Genomic DNA, 22,255 nt, shown 5'->3' with positions numbered 1-22,255 from the left:
CTCTAGTCTCCACCAAATACAACATCCAGACCAGTAAGGGTTCTCTAAAAGCGACGCCTCCAAGAAGAAATCAATGTACAAGTGTTGTCGTCGCCCAATCAAAGATCTTGAGTTTTCACCCTGGAGGGAGACCATGTTCCCAAAACAATGCCAGCAATGCCATTTCTAGGTACAACCAATGAAGTCCAGACATTGGGGTTTCGCCTAGAAATGTGGATTGGTACTCGGGGAGCACCACCAAAATAATGTTCACGTGTGCTGCCGCCCCCTCTTACCATGGCCGCTGCTAGAAGTCATCAAACACGTACACATATAGGAATAACCTGTGCCGCATGTCTTCATCACAACTAAAACTCCTCTCCGCCATTGTAAGCCTTCCATCGCAATCACCATGATTTTCTTCACCACTCACAGTGTAATGGAAGTCTATATATTAAGACATGTCTCATGGCACCGACAAGAAAATGAAACTTCGCACTATGCTCTCATGAAGCCATGCTGGACGAAGATAAAGGCATGCACGAGGTTTTCGATCTAAATATCCAATAACATCATGCATGAATCAGCAAAGATCTCCATAACGAAGATTTTCATCTACTCAATATATGCAGTACGTAAATATCCAAAGGTAAAAAATCTATACACGAGTTCCTCATATACATGCACGCTAACTAGCTAAATACGACATTATTAGTAAAATCCTTACATGCGGCAACATGTTAGTGATACGCTACTAAAGCCATACATCATCGGTATTTGTCCAAAATACCAGCGACGCGGTGTCATGCTAGAATGGAACTAAGTCACCACTAGGGGATCGAAGTGACCTCTAGCCGCCATATACTACTGGTGGCGTGCTGTGGTATGGTGGGCCACGCCACCCATGATACGTGCGGCCCATAGCCCATGAGGTGGACCCGCTGTGGCTGTTATCACTGCATCGGGTAAACCATCCGATCCCCACACTCACTTTCCATGCTCCCGCCTCATCTCTTGCTCCTCCACTCCCTATCTACGTCGCCGTCACAATCTACACCGATGTAACCTTGTCACCCCGCCATTGTCGCCGCCCCTCGACCTTGATGCTTCAAATAAATTGTTAGCCGTATCGGCCGCACCAGAACTAGCTCGGTATATCGCCATGCGCCGTGAGATAAAAGCGTTATGTATGTACTCTCCCTGAATAGTTATTCCTGGCAGATTTTATTTGCCACCTGCCCACCTCAACGCAAGCGCGGCGATTTGGCTTGCGCCTCGGCGTTTGTAGTGTATGCATATATCGGAGGGGAGGGAGAGAACTGTGGAGGATATGAGCCCAAATAAAATTGAAACCACCCTAATCCATAATTTCTAAACTAACCAGTTTAGACGATCTCAATTAGTGTGGTAAGTCGCCCGCCTAGCTAGACCAGCCAGGTGGAGCTAAAGTGGTAGAAAACACCGCCAAAGTGCCAAATGAGTGGGATTTATTTTTTGTGTTATTAATTATCCTAAAAGTATATTCTTCTGTTAATTGTAGTGTAGTTGCAGTTTTTTGGTACATGAAACCTAAAGTGAGTGGTTACTGTGCAAATTACTCAATAAAAATGGACAGTCGATGCCGCCATCCTCCAAATTGCCAGTCCCAGCAGCAAACTACATCCACTAATTCTTTTTTATGTGCGATAAGAACCTGGATCTATTATAAATGTTCACCAGAATTACAAACTACCTAAAACTTTGACAAAAAGTATATCTAGGTCTCGACCACCGGGCGACCACTACCGTTGCTAGAACAAGCCTCTGACGCGTCGTTGGCACCGCACTCTACCGGAGCCAGACTAATATTATTGATGATGACCGAGAAGTCTTCATGCACATTCCCCTAAGAACCATCGCCCTAGAGCCAAAGTCATTGCCATTGAAACCTCGAATCGATCTGAATCTTCGGACACCAAACCTCCAATATACGTAAACAAGGCTAGTGCCAGGATGGGGAAAAAAATGGAATGACCCTCGTATTGCTCTCACCGGTGATACGGGGGCCCCAACTCACGTTGCCGGCGGATCCCCTCCTCTTCCCTTCCCTCTCGCCATCATCGGTAGATCTTCCCAGGCAAAGCCCTTGTCGTGGATGTCGGTAGCGGTGCTCCCATCTCCCACGAATTGGAGCTTCGGTGGCACGTTGGCCATGGATGTGTATGTTGGTCGTGCTCCTACACCGGCGGTTTCGTTGTGGATCAGGCAGCGTGGTTGATCCGTCCTCCTCCTCACGGCTCCTGGCGCCAGTTGGGGGACCTTCGATCGTCGGGCGTGACATCGGAGTTAGGGTTTGGCTGCGGAGATCTGGGCTTCTCGTGATGATGTCGGCCATCTTGCGCGTGGTAGTGAAGTTCTGCAGGTCTGGAGCGATTGAAAGGCGATTTGGCGGTGACCCTTCTGGTTTGCTTCCGCCCAACGGTCTGATCTACCTACTACCGGCCATCCTCGATCTGGCCGACGATTTTTGGATGTCGCCGTTGGAGATCTTCATGGATTGGCGTATTTGCTCCTGAACCTCTGATTTGGATGGGATCTGGTCGCGTGTGTCTACAAATTTAATTCCAAGGGGATTCAAGTGTGTGTGTGTGTGTGTGTGTGTGTGTGTGTGTGTGTGTGTGTGTGTGTGTGTGGGGCAAAGCTCCATTGACACCATGGGATATGCATGTTGATGTTTGCGGTTTTCATGGTGTCAGACGACTGTGATTGGATTACAATGTTGGCGGGTGTGGAGTCTTGGATGCAACAAAGACATCGATTCACGTGCTGTCGTGCGAGCAAGGCTGCGACGACGTTCCTGTCCATACCAATCATGTGCATGTGAGCCTAGTGTTTAGTACTTTGCAGCGGTGGCTTCGGTGGGGGAGGTACCATTCGGGGACTTAAGTTTGGGTGGTGCTCTCTCTGTGTCTTGATTCGATCTTTAAGGTGAAAACCCAAAATCTAGCCTTCATTGATTGTACCTTGCAGTGGCTTTTTTGAAGGCATGTTTGGAGCATTGGAACCTTCTACACGATGAAAAACTACAATCCAATATTGGGCGATGACAGTGCTTGTGTACTGCTTCATTCTTAGATACATTGTTTTTGTGTGATCTCTCCTAGAGTCCTAGGTGTTGTATTGATAGATTGAATCCGACTACTGCGAGTGATTGATCACTCTGGCAGGGTCTTTTTCTTTCTTCTCTTTTTTTTTTCTCTCTCCTTTTGGGCTCTGTGTATCCTTAATGTCTCGACTAGTTATTGACATCATGCTGGTGTAAATGGTGGGTGTAATTGGCATCTTCCTTATATAAATATATTCTCTTTATATAAAAAACACACATGGACAAAATGAGATCCAAAACTCTGAGGGAGCAGCGAAGAGACGATTCTCCGCGCTCCTCAATGCCGCCGACGAGGTGGGTGTGAGCACATGGAAACCATATTATTGTTCTGCGCAGCGCTGCCGTAGTCATCATAGATTTGCTTCCGAATTGACCAAACTATGACTTTACTGACTTAATTTCAGCGACGAGCACAGGTCCGAGGTCCCCACCGCTCTCGTCACGCTGTAGTGGCAAGCAGAAGTCATGAGGACCCTCGACAGAGATGAGAGCTATGGTTTATTTTTTCTTTGACGGTGGCTCATACGTACATGAATGCCTGGAGAAAGAAAATAGTTAATTGAATTTGTTAAGCACCTGCATTCTGCCTTTAGTAACTCTGGCCTTGAATCATCTACGATTTTGCCTCAGATGGTCACGGTGTGACTGCAACTACTTGTGAAGTTTTTTTTTTTTTGCGGGTAACTACTTGTGAAGTTTAAAGGACCGAAAAGGGTAAACCTGCGAAAATTGCATAAAACACCAATGTTTGATAATATCGGTTGTAGAAAACATACAATCAAAATAACTTTTGCACGTTACCTCAACTTTGGAGGTAATAGATTGCAGCTATCCCAAATCATTGTTGTAGAGCCCTTAACTGCAGATTTGACTGGTGGACCCAGATTATTATATCATATACTCTCTTCATTCCAAAAAAAAGAGCTGCTCAAAATTTTAAAATACGGATGTATCTACAACTAAAACATGTCTATATAACTTTGTATTTAGCTAAAGTTGAGCAGCGTTTTAGAGACGGAGAGAGTACTGGAAGTTATACTACATTTTTAAAAATATGGGCCATCCTATGATTTTGAAATATGGCCCAGGATATTGCAGTATACCATCTTATAAAATGGGCCACATAATGGTAGAAAGCATATACATTATACACATATAAAATATCATGGTATGGATTTTTTCCATAATATTGTTGCCTACTTATAAAAGTTATTGTATACAGTGGCGGACCTAGAAATTTAGGTTTATCGGGACGAACATTTAAGGACAATTGTTTTTAAGTACAACCGCACGTGTATTGAACAAATAACCGGTTCTCAAAAGATTCAGATCGATTTCGACATGGATAAGTTACAACATGAAAAATCATTTAAAAAATTCTTAGAAACAACTCGCATAGTCAGAAAGTCACAATATGATCCCGAATCTCCATAGGAATCGAGTCGGCATCCTATGGGCGGCATATATAGCAGCCACTGTTAGGTTTAGAGATCGCAAAAGCAGCCACTGGAACACCTAGTTAACATAAGACAGAGAGGTTTAGAGATGCATTACGGGGCATTGACGATCCCATCGACGCCTGCGTGAGGCAGGCTTGGTGTGGTGGTGTTGATGACGAACTTGTGGTCGATGACGATATGGGGATCCTCCTGAACCCCTCGGGCCGCCACCTGCACGCCCGGAACGGAGCGACGAGGTTCCAGCCTTCCCGTTGCTTGTGCGCGCACCTGCGATCGGTGCGAGCCTTAGGAATATCGGGGAGCAGCGAGACTAGGCGACTAACGGATGAGTTCGCTAGCCACCGGGGCTCCCCTTTTATGTGCGCATGCAACAGGGGGCCACGAACCATTAGTTGGTTAGCGACGCCCCCGATCGGGCGTTTAGAGATAAGTCACGTACGGAAAAGGTCGTCCTGGACGTTGGTCCTGTGGGCCCCCTTTTCTTCTTAACGTTAAGTGTTTCTGAAAATATCTCTTTTATCCGTTAGCTCGAACTCGACGGTATATTAACTCGACAGATCAATCCAACATTCTCCCCCTTGATCGTTAGGTTAACTTCATTTGCCCATTCTCCATAGAAATAATAAACCAAAGTGAGGTGTTGCAACAGCCAATGAAAATGCTATTGAACCTCAACACTTATAGCATACCAGCCTATTTCGAAATGGATAACATAATACTTATTGGTAGTGGTTCTTATTGTGGTCTCTTTATTCCAGAATCATAAGGCTTCCAGTAATCCCATTCCGGCAACATGCTCACGAAAGATTCTGGGTGGTAAGCCTTTCGTTAGCGGATCCGCAAGCATACGAGTCGTACTTATATGCTTAACAATAGTTGTTTGATCCTGGATCCTATGCATCACAACATGATACTTAATGTCAATGTGTTTGGCAGCATCACTTGACTTGTTGTTATTCGCATAGAAAACTGCGGGTTCATTATCGCGAGTACAACGAGAAGTGGTTTTGAAATGTTGTCGACCACTTTAAGTCCGGGAATGAAATTCTTTAGCCATACGGCACTGCCCGAGTGGCCTCATAACATGCTATAAACTCTGCTTGCATCGTAGATGAAGCAACTATAGTTTGTTTGGAGCTTTTCCACGATATAGCTCCTCCGGCAAGTGTGAATACATAACCTGACGTGGATTTCTTACTATCCACACAACCGGCATGATCAGAAACTGAGTAACCAACAACTTGTAGTTTATCAGACCTTCCTTCTGTACGTAAGTATGTACCCTTTTGTCTCTTGCATATAATGCAAGACTTTCTTTGCGGCCTTCCAGTGGTCTAGTCCTGGATTTGATTGGAATCTGCCAAGCATCCTGGTTATATAAGCCAAGTCAGGGCGTGTACAAACTTGTGCATACATGATGCTTCCGACAACTGAAGCATAAGGAACCGACTTCATCCGATCGGTTTCAATTTGGTTCCTCGGACATTCAAATGTCCCAAACTTATCGCCCTTGACTACTCGGGGCAGGTGAGCCGAGCACTTATGCATATTGAATTTCTTTAGTACTCGCTCAAAGTATGCCTTTTGTGATAGTCCCAACACACCTTTAGACCTATCTCGATGAATCTCAATGCCGAGGACATATGAAGCTTCACCGAGATCTTTCATATCAAAATTGGAAGACAGAAAATTCTTGGTCTCGTGCAGCATATCCTTATCACTCTGCAGGCCAATAATATGTCATCCACATACAGGACTAATATTGTGAACCTACTGCCCTTAAACTTAACATAAATGCAGTTGTCCTTAACATTTTCGGTAAAACCAAAAGTTCTAATAATCTTATCGAACTTGAGGTACCACTGTCTTGAAGCTTGCTTCAAGCCATAGATGGATTTCTTCAGACGACATGCTAAATGTTCCTTTCCTTCCACAACAAAACCTTCCGGCTGAGTCATGTATACGTCTTCATCAAGGTCACCATTTAGAAATGCCGTCTTAACGTCCATTTGATGCAATTCTAGGTCGAAATGAGCTACCAGAGCCATGAAGATCCTAAAAGAATCTTTAGATGACACAGGAGAGAAAGTCTCATTATAATCGATTCCTTCTCTGTGTGTGAAACCTTTTGCCACAAGTCTAGCTTTGAACCTTTCGATGTTCCCTTTGGGGTCGTACTTAGTTTTGTAGATCCATTTGGAGCCTACTCTTTTGGCGTCATTAGGAACTTCTACTAGGTCCCAAACATCATTTGAGCTCATAGATTTCAACTCGTCTTCCATGGCGATTTGCCACTTAGACGAATTCAAACTCTTAATGGCCTCCTTGTATGAGGTTGGATCCTCCACCTTTCCTATATCGTCTACATCCTCACTCATGTAGGTGATATAATCATCCGAGATGGCTTTTCTTCTTTCTCGATGTGATCTTCTCACAGGGCGATGGTGGTGGAGGGGCATTATTATTATGAGGATCTTCTTCATTATCCGACTGGTGATTTTCTTCACCTTCTGGATTTGCGTTATCATTAGTTTCAGGATCACCATCAGGTTGAGGACCAGAACTGTGAGGTTCAGTCTCAACATTAGAAGTGATTCTCCTCTGCATTGGTAGAACGACCTTTTGGATAATCGGGGATGGAGCACGAACCCGCTTTTCCTCAAGATCGATCTTCCTTATTTCATTAACTTCATTATCCTCAAAAAATACCGCTTGCCGGGTCTCCACGTACTTAGTGGTATGACCTGGGAATTAGAAACGATATCCCTTTCCCCTGTGCGGGTATCCGACGAAGAAACAACTAACCGTTTTTGGGTCTAACTTCTTAAGTTGTGGATTGAAAATTCTAGCTTCAGCAGGACAGCCCCACACACGTAAATAGTTTAAGCTCGGTTTCTTTCCCGTCCACATCTCGTGAGGTGTGTTCGGTGCTGACTTAGTGGGAGCAAGATTTAAAATATGTGCAGCCGTCTTCAATGCCTCCATCCATAGGCTTACCGGTAAACTTGCATGACTGAGCATGCTACGCACCATATCCAAAAGCGTGCGATTGCGGCGCTCAGCCACACCATTTTGTTGAGGTTCACCAGGCATTGAATAATGGGCAACAATTCCATTCTCAGCTAGGAACTTAGCAAAAGGTCCTGGAATTTGCCCATAAGGAGCGTGCTTACCGTAATACTCTCCCCCGCGATCAGATCGTACAACTTTAATTTTTGCATTCAGTTGGTTCTCAACTTCGGCTTTGAACACTTTAAATTTGTCCAAAGCTTCCGATCGATCACGTATAGGGTAAATGTACCCATAACGGGAAAAGTCGTCTGTGAAGGTGATGAACGAATCAAAACCATCTATAGACTTAACATTAAGAGGTCCGCATATGTCAGTATGTATGAGTTCGAGGACACTCGTGGCTCTTACCGCTCCTTTCTTAATTGTTTTTGCATATTTACCTTTGATGCAATCAACACATTTGTCCGCATCGGAGAAGTCTAATGGGAGGAGTACATCATTTTTAATAAGTCTTTCCATTCTCCCCCTCGAAATGTGGCCCAAACGACGAGTGCCACAATTTCGAAGAAGTACTAGTACCCTTCCATTTCTTCTCAACATTCGAAACATTACTCACATGCAAAACATAATCATTCATAGATAACATATATAGTTTGCCTCGTCTGACACCGAGGCCAACATCATTATTACAATAATTTAAAACAAATTGTTTGTTACCAAACTTGCACTCAAACATGTTATCATCGAGACAAGAAACTGAAATCAATTTCCTACTTAAAGTAGGTACATAAAGAACATTATTTAAATGAAGGTGAAAGCCGGTGTGGAGCTCCAAGGTGAGTGACCCAATAGCTTCAACATCAACTTCAACTCCATTTGCAACTCTAAGTCATCTTGCCCCGCTTGTTATGGTTTGGATCAAATTTAATCCCTGCATAAAATTAGCAACGTGAGCAGTTGCACCTGAATCAATCCACCATGATGTACAAGAGAAATCAGTATATAATATTTCATCAACAAAAGTGATTTCATCTGTACCTTTCTTCATCATCCACTTGAGGTATTCATGACAGTCCTTCCTGTAATGGTCTTCCTTCTTACAAAAGAAACACACATTATCAGTAGGCGCTGAAGACTGTCCATTTTCCTTTTCCTTTCCTTTAAACTTTGGCATTTCCTTCTTGAAGGTTTTCTTTGGCGACTTTGAAGGGCCTGACCCGTCATGCTTTCTCTTTAAGGAGCCAACATGAAAAGCCTGATCCTTGTTCTCGCCTCATCATTCTTTCTTCTTCCTGGACAATCCGAGGGGATATCTCAGCAAGTGTCCACTTCTCCTTCATGGAATTGTAGTTGATCTTGAACTGATCGAACTCTTCAGGGGGGGACTCCAAGATCATGATGATAAGGAGGTTTTCACTGAGCTCACACTTTAGGTGCTTCAGTTTATTTGAAGCATTTATCATTCTCAGTATGTGTCCCCTAACATCACCATCATTTTTATACTTGCCAAGTAGCTTGTGAAAAAGCTCATGAGCATAAACCTTTTCAGAGCCTTTGAATTGCTCCTCCAAGGCTTCCATAAATTCCTTAGCAGTATCTTTCTTGGGGAGAGCCCCAATAATCTCAGGTGAAATGGAAGAATTCATCACGAGCATTGCAACGTGATTGGATTTGTCCCACTTCTCCATCTTGGAGTCATAAGTTTTCTTTAGTTCATCATACCCCGTAGCACCAGCAAGCCGGCGCCACGGGCTTATCCTCCCTTAAGGCATAATCAAACTCGTTGAAAGCCAAACATAGCTCAATGGAGTTCTTCCAACGAGGAAAGTTGCTGCCGGTCAACTGCTCGACAGCATCATAACGCATCGCAGCGGAAGCTGAAATTTGACATGGACATTCATTAGTAAAATTGCATGCATATAAAATAAACATGCCATAATTTTCTTATTCTATGTCAAACACCGTTGGGAAGAAATGACATGAATTAGAACAACATTAGGGGTTGACATGCAGAAAATAATACAACGTTGGTCAGAATTATTTTGCAGCAATAACATTCCCAAAATAAACATCAACTTTAAATCATTTAAGGAACAACATATGTGATGCTTAATTTGATAATTCAACATTAAAACATATTAAATGTTCTAGACAAGAAAATCTCGTTGGTTCATTTCTTTCCAGAACAATAACATGTTTCTGATCATATTTTATAGGCAACTAGTTGAATGCCCGTGCGTTGCCACGGTTGTTCAATGGTTTTATCGGGAAAATATATCGTACATGCAAACACAAAATTAGACACATAGTATTATAAGAACAAAAAAACACAGTGACCAAGAATGTCTTATATCAATTTGCAATCAATCTAAAAAAGTTTTACACAAAAGAATCGATAATATATATTGCACTATACAATCAGGGAGAGCAATCAGTTACCCGAAAGTCAAATATGAAGGCAGTGAAGAAACCTCGACTGACTTGATCTTTATAGTGTCCATTCAATTTTCTCCGATAGAGGCCTCGACTGACTTGATCTTCATAATGCCCATTCAATATTCTCCGATGGAGCGTTGTACTGCTGAAATATCTATGCCCCTATCCAGCACGTACTTAAATTGAGGTGCTCCTAAAACTGCAAAATAGAGCTTCAAACCAACGAACTTGTAGGAAATGGAAAATGTGCAGATAGGTTCTCCTGAAATATTTGAGAATAAGTGATATCAGAAAGTGTACAAACATAAGGCATAATGCACACTTAACCTTGTGCTCGATTCTGAGATATCTTTCACAATACGAACAATATAGGGGGGACTTAATAAGTATGAATGAGCGCACAAGGATCTTCACAAATGGTCACCACCTCTACTGGGAACGTAAAGGTTTCCTTGTAATTTTTGCTCTATCACAAGAAAACAATAAATCCAAACTAAAAGCTGAAACAATCACGACAACATGCCTAGGCAGAAAAGTGTGACCAAATATTATATTTTCATTTTCACTGTCATAATTTTACAAATATTGTCAGTGTTTATTCTCTCGAACACACACTTTGAACACACACCAAAACGTGTGCCTTTGCATATTATAAGGAAAACCATGGAGAAAACAAGGCAGTTACTGTAGTTGTAGCAAGGCTACAAAGCAAATAAAAAGGTAAGGAAGAAAAAAATAATGTGACAGTGTTTAGATGTAACAGTAAGACTAAATATATTTTTGGCAACACCGTGCTTCGAATATGTAGGTATCGCACTACATAAATTAAAATATATATTTAAATGCACGTGCGTTGCTACGGTCTCCCAGATTTGTTTTGTTGCGTCACTACATGTCAACATAATAAATGTAAACATTCATGTTTGTATAAAGGTTATTAAGATGAAATTTTGTCTGAAGTATACCTTGATAAAAGGATAAAATTCAGCATCATATGTTTACTTTAAGCGAGAATCCGATCAATTATCTCTTATTAAAACCAAAATAAACAATTATATCATTAAAGGCACACTGTAGCTGTACTACGTAACATTATCATTGATCAGTGTTAAGATGTATGGCACAAGTGTGATTAGGAAACCTTCTACTGCTCAACATTGTATCGAACCTGTACAATTATATTGTTCCCTAAGAAAAAAATCGACCTACCTAATCAGAAAATAATACACCTATCTCTCATATATGCTCAAAGAAGCAGTTGCATTTGTAACAACATAATAACATAGTTTTAATAGGATCAAATTCGAGAAGTTTTAGCAATTATACTCCAACCGAGGTAAAAGAGACCATGAAAATGTTAGAAAATATAATGAAAACCAAAACAATTAATACACATATACAAACTTATTATCTCCCTGAAGAGAAAAAATAACACTTAATTTGATATATATGATCAGAAAATGACACACTGATCTCTAATGCATGCTCAAAGTATCATTTCTATATATAACGATAAAATAGTTTTCATATGTTTTTTTTCCTTTTTCCTTTATGTACTCGTTTTTGCTTGGATTCATAAACGGTTGTGTGCATCTTAGCTATGCAGATGCTGGATGTAATGTTTGATACTTCGAGTAATAAAGCGCCCTTTATCGAAAAAATGTAATACAACCAAGGTAAAAGAGATCAAAAAATGTTAGAAGAGATAATGACAATCAAAACCATTAATACAAATATACATCCAATCTTTCATAACCCACAAGAAGCAACTTGCTCGTTCTCTCGCAGCAACGGTGAAATCTGGAACATTTTGTCCCAAAATAGCATGGTCTTTCTTTTGCAGGAAATAGCGAAGTTTACCACACCTTTGAAATCTAAAGAGTATTGGTGCAGTGCTGCCGATTGTTCAAATAGCCTATTTTCTCTTCGGGTCACCTTGCATCAGGTCAACAATAGTGATATGTAGCGAAGGAAATAGCTGCAATTTCATGTTCACATATCATCCTCACGACAGACCATCACCAATGGATGAATCACTGCTTAGAATATACATATTATTATTAATCCCAGAGAGAAAAAAAGTTCCAAGTAATAGTTTTTCGGACTAAGATTTCAAATGAATCACTTTCATTCATTATGGTTCAACGCTAATCGATGGCCGGTGAACAACTATTTACGATAGATTGTAATTAGTTACCCATGGAGAAAATATTGTGATGCATTTTCAGCGACCCATTACAATTACTATACAGGGGTGAAAATATCAAAGGAAAATCACAGTTCTAAACAAAACCAACTAATATCTGTATAAATTCATATTGAAGTGTACATGCAAATCATAATTCTGGAAATTAAAGGCTAATGAGCAATAAGTTGGAGAAGATGCTAGATCTTTTTTTGGAAGTTCAAAGGAACATCTAATCTGCTAGGCAGAGACATTGAGCTTTCTAGTTTAAACATCAATCACCTTTCTAATCTATGTGCATACAAATTACATGGCAATCGACAATAATGATCTACTCGATTTTCCGAATGTGCATTCAAATTACACCATTATTCTATTCAAAATTAAAAACTCATGCCAAAAATTGCACCAGAAGACAATAAGATCAATTGAGATCTTGATTCCTCCTAATGTCCTTACACAGAAGAGATCTAAGGGGAGGATCGATTACCCAAAGAAACCTGAGTTGCATGGACATACAGAGATAGACCACCAAAGCAATGGTCTTGTGGCTGTAGGTACAAGGTAAGCAGGTGGTGTCAGCCATTGCTGCCAAATCTCCAGATCATACCAAGGCAATACTACTCCATTTCCCTGCGAACCACTACTGCTACCATCCCCTAATCATGCTGAAAAGAAAAGATACATGAACAAAAGCACGGATACTGTGGAGGGAAAATATTCGGCAACATCTTGTTTGCCTAGCTATCGCTACATGTCAGAATTTTTAGCATCATGGTACAGTATATGAGCAATTAAAGAAGCACCTTTACATGACACACAGAGACATTAAAAAATGGAGCAATTCCCACGGGAGCTCAATAAGTGAAAATAAGCTATAAAATTTTTACCCTTCAAAGCAATGGAATTCATTGCCTAGAACCACACATCAGTTCACTTCACATGGCGGGTTCGAATTCAAACATTAGACTGAGGATCTATTATTTTGATTGACACTGGCCATGAGTGCAATCAATACATATGCACTCATCAAGCTAGAGCCCCTAGCGAATCTGGCAAACAGATACATGCTAATAACTAAGGATCACTCGTTACACTAATCAAAAACAGCAGCTACTGGGTCGCGATTTGTGCTTGGCAGTAAACTATTGCATCTCTGATGGGGAAGTGGAAGAGGGGAGAGAAACGAGCGGGGCAAAGCAGTACCTTGTCACAGAAGGTCACTTGGTGAGGTTGATGACCTCCGCACCGAATCGCATGGCCATGATCAAGTACCACGGCGGCCACCTCTGGGAGGTGGATAGGAAGGTGGCCACCTTCTTGCCCTGGTGATCCTTCTCTACCCTTGTCAGATATTGGTATATATGATGCCTAGGAAGCTGAAAATCAAGCTATCTTTTCTGAGACAGATATCATCCAAGGAAATGCAATGCATATAAATGACAGTCCTATCAAAAATCTTACGAACAAAAGGAGATATGTATGAAGTCTTAGCTCCCACCAGGTAATGATCTTTAGCTCCAAAACCTGCATCAAAGTCAATATTGATTATTGAATAGTACGAAAATTTTGTTCTTAAACTCATGTATGGGAAAAGTTCAGACAAAAATAAACCATAAGTAGAATCTTGCATTTTACTTTCTCCGTTTGTCTATTGTAAACGTTCATATCTTACCTGAAAGTTCAGACTGGCACGCTGGCACAATATATGGTAAAGATGAATAACTGACATAGCAGTTCAACCAATAAATGGTCCAGCTAAATGTTGGACTACCCTTCAAATCATTCTGAAGAGATATGAGAAATAATCAATCCCAATTGTTGACTATTGAATAATATCCTGCAAACAACACAGGGAATAGCTGAACTGTGGAACAAATGAAAAGATCGCATGTCACTGCAAAATATGCAGGTAGAAGGAGGATCTTAAATAATAAGCGACTATGTAGAGTACTCTATACGATTAAGGATGACATCAACAATACATATTCAATTTTCGATTGAAGTACGTAGAAAAAATTAGAATGAATTAACATACTGAAACATGTACATGGATTTGGACCATCAGTACTTACACCACACAAGTATTGAGCGGCACAAACACACTAAAATTCATGGTATCCACTTCTTCCCTAACCAGCATTGCCAATGAACTCGTGTATATCCATACCTAATTTAGCATCAGGCAACTAATTGTATCTCGACAGATTTGAAGTCGAATCTAGAAGTACTAAAGGACTTTGACGAGGGAGGAGAGGGTGATTGGTGGTAAGACGTATTGTTGGTGTGGATGAACTTCTACAGATCCGTGACATTGCCATGCGGAAACAAAATCGAGCACCCACGAGAGAATACCAATCAGATCGAGCAGAAATCTACTCGAGATCTTCAATCCCGTCCAACACAGAACCAAACCTCATCACGTACTGAGTCGTTGATCTGGATGCCGCCCTTGACGACCATTCGGTCGCTCTGGGACACCATGGAGACCATTGTTTCTCCCCTTCCCTCCGCCGGCGGCTTCAGCAACATGGCGATGCGAGCTCATGTTTTCATAGAGATGCGTGCTGAGTAAACAAGAAGATCCAGGAGCAGGAAGCCGGCGACGCGCCATGGAGCTGCCGGCAGGAGTCGGGACGCTCGTGTCTGCGAGATGGGGAATGGAGACGGGAGAATTTGAGAGCTGAGACGGAAAGGAAAAGAGATCGTGTGTAGGAGTTGTGATTTGTGAGAGGGGTGATCGTGTGGGCCTGGCCCATCCGCATGTTCGCTGCCTCGCAGAGAAGGGATGCGGTTGCTAGACGACGACGTACCATGGGACACCACCTCTAGACATTTAATATAGTAGAGATGATTTTTCTGTATAATAGTGCAATAAACATAAGGAAAAACATTTGGAATGCACAAAAATACAGAAAACAGAAAGGAAAATCGGCAGCCCAGAAAACTTACTGGACTACCGACAACCTGGGCCGAAGCCCATCCTTAGATATGGCCCAGTAATCCCGCCGGCCCGAGCACCCTCCCCGCAGCGAGCTGGACCGTCCGATCGATCGGACGGCAGAGATGCTCCGCGGCCAGAACAAAAACGCCCTGGGGCGACGGAAAACCCTAACCCTAAAAACAGTCCCCGATTTTTCCTCTCCCCCGAATTTTTCGCGTCACGGCCCGGCGGCGCGGGCGCTTGAGGCGGCCACGGCCACGGCGGGCGGGAGCGCGCGAGGCGCCCACGGCCCGGCGGCCTGAGCGCGCGAGGCGCCTCGGCCGCGACGGCGCGCGACGCGCGAGGTGGCCACGCCCGGCGGCCCGATGCGCGCGAGGCGGCCCTGCCTGGCTGCGCGAGGCACGCGAGCCTCGCCTTCATCATCCCGGCGCGGTGGCTGCGCTCGCCGGAGCAGCGTGCGACGGACCATGTCCGGCGCGCTCCTCCGTCGAGCGTGGCTACTGGCGCCGTTTCCTTGCGTCTGTGAGGGGGTGGTGCTCACCGGCGAGGCCGGCAGCCGTTAGGCGACGACAAAAGGCCGGCGGCGCGACGGCTACCGGCGGTCGTCCATTCCGCGCGTTACCGCGCGTCAACCCGCGCACTCCTCCGTCGGGAGAGAGTGGCGGCACGGGATCTCTGCCCTCGCCGGAGCAGCGGCTGCTCCGACGGGCCCCCAGAGGGGAGAGGCAGACACCCGGCGGCATCAGGTGAGGTTCTCATCCTCAGACTCGTGCCAAATTGCATAATTAGGGTTCATCCGTAATTGGGGAATCAGGGTTAGGGTGTATACATCATCTAATCATGCAACATACAACAATAATTCGGGCTAATCTGAGGCTTAAGCATGATTTCGAAACTAAAATAGGATCATCAGATTGCTTGCATAACAAATCTGAGAGCCTAGCATGCATAACAGGGGCTAAACATCAACATAATCAGCCTAAAAAAACATGATCTTTATACAAAAAACGTGATCTCAGATCACTACTAGGGTTCTAGTGCTAGCAGTACTAGGCATCTGATACCATTGTTAGGTTTAGAATTGCATGAGATCGCAAAAGCAGCCACTAGAACACCTAGTTAACATAAGACAGAGAGGTTTAGAGATGCATTACGGGGCATTGACGATCCCATCGACGCCTGCGTGAGGTAGGCTTGGTGTGGCGGTGTTGATGACGAACTTGTGGTCGATGACGATCTGGGGATCCTCCTGATCCCCTCGGGCCGCCACCTGCACTGCCCTGGAACAGAGCGACGAGGTTCCAGCCTTCCCGTTGCTTGTGCGCGCACTGCGATCGGTGCAGAGCCTTAGGAATATCGGGGAGCAGCGAGACTAGGCGACTAACAGATGAGTTCGCTAGCCACCGGGGTTCCCCCTTTTATGTGCGCATGCAACAGGAGGCCACGAACCATTAGTTGGTTAGCGACGCCCCCGATCAGGGCGTTTAGAGATAAGTCACGTACAGAAAAGGTCGTCCTGGACGTTGGTCCTGTGGGCCCCCTTTTCTTCTTAACGTTAAGTGTTTCTGAAAATATCTCTTTTATCTGTTAACTGAACCTGACAGTATATTAACCTGACAGATCAATCCAACAGCCACTACACCGGCTCAGAACTCAAGGTATGGTGGTGACCGCTGCCAGTCGGCTGGTCGGGTCTAGAGAAGGCTAGCCAGTGGCCTTCCAGTTTCCTGATTGAAACTTCCCTTGCGTTCTGTGCTGGAAGGGCCTAGTGTACCTCTCACTAAAGCACAATAGATCAGCTCAGTCTGTTTTCTGCTCTCCTCGTACATGTTCGACCGGCTTGCATGGTGCCGCTCCGACCGATAGAAAATAGAGGGCGCGATCGGACTAGGGGTACACTGAAAAGTTGGTTCGCTGCGAAAGGTGTTTTGGTTCTGTGTAACTATGTTACCAATAATATGCAATTTTCTCTACGCGCGCAGGGGACGGTGAATTCGATCATCTGGGGACGGTGAATTCATCTGATGACGACTGATCAATTTGTCCTATCCAGCCGCCCTACGTCATTCGCCTAGTAACGGGTGTATTTCTTTTTTCTACTTGTAGAGAGGTACGTAGGCGTATAGCATATGCATGTGTGCATATATAGCTGTAGTGTCCCCATTTATGCAGTCTAGCGTAGAGAAAACAAAAGGAAAACCTGACTGAGTTCATTTTACTAAGCTTAGTTGGAGTGTGACTTTTGATAGATCTCGTGCGCCGCTCATAGATCTCTGTATAAAAGCATCGACCGTTTCGCCGGTTTTCGCCAGTCGAGAGGAATCATATATATATATGGGCGCCGCGGCCTAGCTGATTAGCTAGAGCAACCTCTAGCTAGCTAGCTAGGTTTGTGTATTCCATGGAACCTCTATACGACTACAAGTGCTACGCCACCACCTACACGCAACATCAGCACGGCGACGATTTCAGCCACAGCCCACAGCCACCATGTCCACCCTCAAGCAGCACCTCCTCCTCGCTACAATGACCAGCCAAGCTACTCGTCGTATGACATTTCCCCCTCCTCCATGGCCTCTTCCCGGCACCAGCAGCAGCTCCATTTTGACCACCACGACTACGACATGAGCAAGTTCAGAGCTCTCATGGAGCTCGCCTACATCTCAGCCTCTACTCCACGAGCAGCAAACGCCGGCTTGGATGAGCTGGGCTACGCCTTCCAAGCAGGCGAGCCGGCCATGACGCACCAGCACTACCCTAGTGGCAGCTCAGCTCTGGCCGTAGAACCACCCTCCGACCACGGGAGCAGAAGCAGCGTCGGCGATGCGCCGGACGAGTCGCCACCGATTGGGGTTCGGAAGCGGCCGTGGGGCAAGTACGCGGCGGAGATCCGGGACTCCACACGCAACGGCGCGCGGGTGTGGCTCGGCACATTTGACACCCCGCAGGCCGCCGCGCTCGCCTACGACCAGGCCGCCTTCGCCCTGCGAGGCCCTGCCGCCGTGCTAAACTTCCCCGTCAACCGCGTGCAGGAATCACTCAGAGGGCTGGACATCGGCTGCGTTACCTCAGCCGCTGCGGGGGAAGTGGACTCGCCAGCTCTGGCTCTCAAGCGGCGGCACTGCATGAGGAAGAGAAAACCCAAGAACAACGAGACGGTGGCCGCGTGTAGGGATCAGCAGTGCACGGCCACCAGGAAGCCGCTTGCATCAGCTGCCTCGTCGTCTGGTGTGCTGGAACTGGAGGACCTGGGAGCGGAATACCTCGAGGAGTTGCTCACATTATGCGATCAATGACCCCACTTCCTGCTAGCTGCTTGCATGCGCGTTTTGGCCATCCATCGGGTAGAAACCGGTGATGCAATTGCCAGGTCTCCCTCCCTCCCTCACTAGAGCTATGAGCTCGAACTCACCGTTCACTTCATTTTGATGTAAGTCAGTAGTTAATTCGTTTGTTCATGAATGCATGCATGCTTAATTACTTATGATCCTTCGATTGATATCCTCTGTTCACTTTGCTTGCTTTTGGACAAGGGAATAGAATGCTCCCCCTGGTCTTTGTATACTAGAATGCGCAATGCGAAAAAAACATATTTCAAAGTTATATGGACCAAACCCTTTTTGTTTGCTTTATCTCTTTTTTCCAAATTCTTGCGCAAACCTCAGGTGCATAAATTTAGCGGGTTTCAGTCATATTTTCTCAATTCCACACACCTTAATACAATACTTGATATTATTGTACACCAGACCATAATATAATGGTGCGGTTACCGCGCCGTCCTTTGTTATGATTGTTGAATATAATTGCCTAGTCCTCGTCCATAAGATCGGTCTTTTGGTTAAACTGGCTAGAGCATGCAATTCCAAATCCTAGCCAACTCAATATTTAAAATAAATCTTTGTGGCCTCCCTAAAAAAACCCCAAGGATACACATCTAAGGTCCATGCGAGATCTAAGAAAAAAAAAACCCACCAGCCTAGACGTGAGAGGAGGTGTTGAATATAATTGCCTAGTCCTCCTCCATAAGATCGGTCTTTTGGTTGAACTAACTAGAGCATGCAATTCCACAATGATCAAATGATAAGAGTTCTCCTCTAAATTTGAACAAGAGCTATCAGCTCGTACCCACTGTTCACATTATTTTGAGCCAAGTCATCAGTTCATTCGTTTGTTCATGAATGCATGCTTAATTACTATTTCTTATATATTGTTTGATTTTTCTCTTCTATTCACTACCGATTAAGCAGGCATAAGAACTTTGCTTGCTTTTGGAAAAGGGAATAGAAAGCTCTCTCACGGCCCAAACATATACAAATAGAAAAGTTAATTAAGAACCAAACGATATTTTTGTTTCATTTAGTTATTTTTTAATTCGTACGGAAATCCTTGGTGTGAATATATTTGGCGGGTTTTAGTTCAATTTGCTCAATTCATTTTTTCTTCCAGGATTGAATTTGCTCAATTATATATGCCTTGATTCAATACTCGATATTATAGTACATGCTCCCTGTAGACCGAGCTCCATTTTGAGTTTCCCATATATCGTATACCAAAGAAAACTAAAGCTCCATCTTATACCTCAAAAGAAAATCTGAAAAACATATACAAGAGGCCAAGATCCAACTAGTCAGGTGCCGGTGAGATAGTTTAGTTATTAATCTGTTGTTCATAACAAGACAATAGATTTTTTATTTGGTATGTCCTGGTTCGAAAATGAGGAGTTCCTTCCCTTTGTGAGAATATAATTGGAATCAGCTTGTGAATTACAATAATCCCATTAATATCCTAACTATTAAACTAGAAAGTTTTAAGAATTATCTCAAAGGTTGTGGTTATAATTTATATTATGCTAATAAAATAAAAGTATCGGAACTTAAATAGGAATTGGATACTTTGGATCTTTTGGAAGAAGACCAATCACTACCTTCTGCACTTTATATTAGGAAGTTTAAATTTATGTGGAGTTGAAAAATACATATAATATGGTGCATTAAAATGTCTGCAAAGATCTCATGAGAGGTGGCTGTTAAAATGTGATCAAAACACTATCTCCTTTCATAGAGCAAATTGGTGGAATAGAAAATTAGTTTCTCTCTCTGAAAGATGGGGAGGTTAATACTGAAGGTGTGTAAAATCATTTACCACTTGTAAAAATTTGGCTAGCTCATGTTAACTTTTCTAGTGTTTCTCCTGATATGTGGAGTTTTGCTGAAACTCTAACTCGTGAGGATAACAACGACTTGTGTAAATTTTTCACTATACTAGAGATTAAATATACCCTTTTTGCTGTGGATGTGAATAGATCATCTGGCACTAATATATACATATTGAAATTTTCAACATTGTTGGGAAGTCGATAAGAATTATATTATCCATTTCTTTGATGATTTCCATCATGCGACATTGGATATGCAAAGATTAAAGTTTGGCATCATTACTTTGTTAAAGTTTCCAGTGCCCACAAACTTAGCAATTATCGACCCAGTTTATTGTTGAGTTGTGTATAGAATTGGTCACTAAGACTCTTATAGTTACTGGAACCTTATGTTGTGAAGTTGATCAGTGTTAATAAAATGTCTTTATTAATCGAGGAATGTATAGTGGACGGTATATTATTCTTGCATGAAATTATGAACCACCCTCATATTAACGAAACATGTTGGTTTACTTTTTTAGTGTGTATCCTAAAATTCATACAATTAAGTCAGTTAGGATTTATTTTGTTGAGCTTTCACAGAGCCAGGGACGGAGCCAGCAGGGGCCATGGCCCCCCTCATCGTAGAAAATTTTGTAAAAAACCCTAGTTAATATGTATATTTGATCTGCAGTTTTCCTAAAATTACCTATATGGCACCATCCAATATTTTTTACATGCAATTGGCCCCCTTGTAATAGTTTCCTGGCTCCGTCCTGCACAGATCTAGAGGCTTCTATGCAACCACGTGTGTTGGACCAAGAAAATCATGGCACAACTGAACTTTTTATGTGAAAGTGCTAAAGGTATTAGACAAGGTGATCCATTTTCTCCTTCATGTCTAACCTTTTTGTTGAATGTTCAACTAATTAAGATGGTGCCTAACCTGAAAATATGTTAGTTTATCAAGGTTACCATCTTATCACATGTCCATGTTCCTTCATAATAACTTGAAAAGTGAGATAAACATAGGAGACATTCATTTGGCATCGTAAAAACTTGAAAAGAGGTTATAACATGGTCAAGTGAAGAAGAGTTTGTAGATCTAAATCCAAAAGGCACTTGGTAAAATACATCAGGAAATAGAATATTAGTCTCCTCTCTATATGGTAGTGGAAATTAGATAATCTATGGTAGACCATCATTAAACCTAATTATCTGGTGGAAAAACTATTTGTATTCTCAACCTAAGTTCAATGACTCAGCTTGCTAGAAAGCTATTTGACAGTCAAGGATATTATTTTTTGCTGGCTGGAAGATATCCCTTCATTGTGGTGATTTGGTAACATTCAGGAAAGATCCTTTGAAAAAGTTCCTTGCCTTTGTGTGAGCAAGTTCCTATGCCATTTGATACATATCATGATCAAGATTGTTCTGTCAACAGCTTTGTGGGCATGCAATTTAATTTATACTCGATGCGAGATTTTTTTTGGCAATTTGTTGGATCAGTGAAATGATATTATTGAGAAGGCTATATATTTAATATTGGATATGCTCGAGAAGATGTAACCCCTGGTCACTGAATAATGAGAAATGTACTACCAAATCCATGCAAACTTGACTAGAGAAAGATTTATCGGTTGCCCACTGGAAGTGGATTTGGAAATCTTACATCCCTCTCAAGATTCAAATCGTTATGTGGCATCTACTACAAAATATTGTGCTGACGTACCATAGACAAACTGAGAAAAAGAAACAGGCATGGGTCATCTCTCTTTGCTCTTTCTATAATAATGTTGAAACTGCTAACCCCTTATTCTTCCAATGATACGTTTCCGAGGGTTGTTTGCGGTGGAATATCCCTACGCGATTTGGGTGGCGAATGGCGGCTGGCTGCGGTGGAATATCCCTATGCGAGGCGACCGGAGACAAGCATGTGGCAGCAGCGTCCGCGTGGATG

This window comes from Lolium rigidum, chromosome 1 (assembly GCF_022539505.1).
Source record: "Lolium rigidum isolate FL_2022 chromosome 1, APGP_CSIRO_Lrig_0.1, whole genome shotgun sequence".
Classification (NCBI taxonomy): Eukaryota; Viridiplantae; Streptophyta; class Magnoliopsida; order Poales; family Poaceae; genus Lolium; species Lolium rigidum.
The sequence above is the reverse complement of the archived record's forward strand: the minus strand, read 5'-3'. Positions refer to the sequence as shown.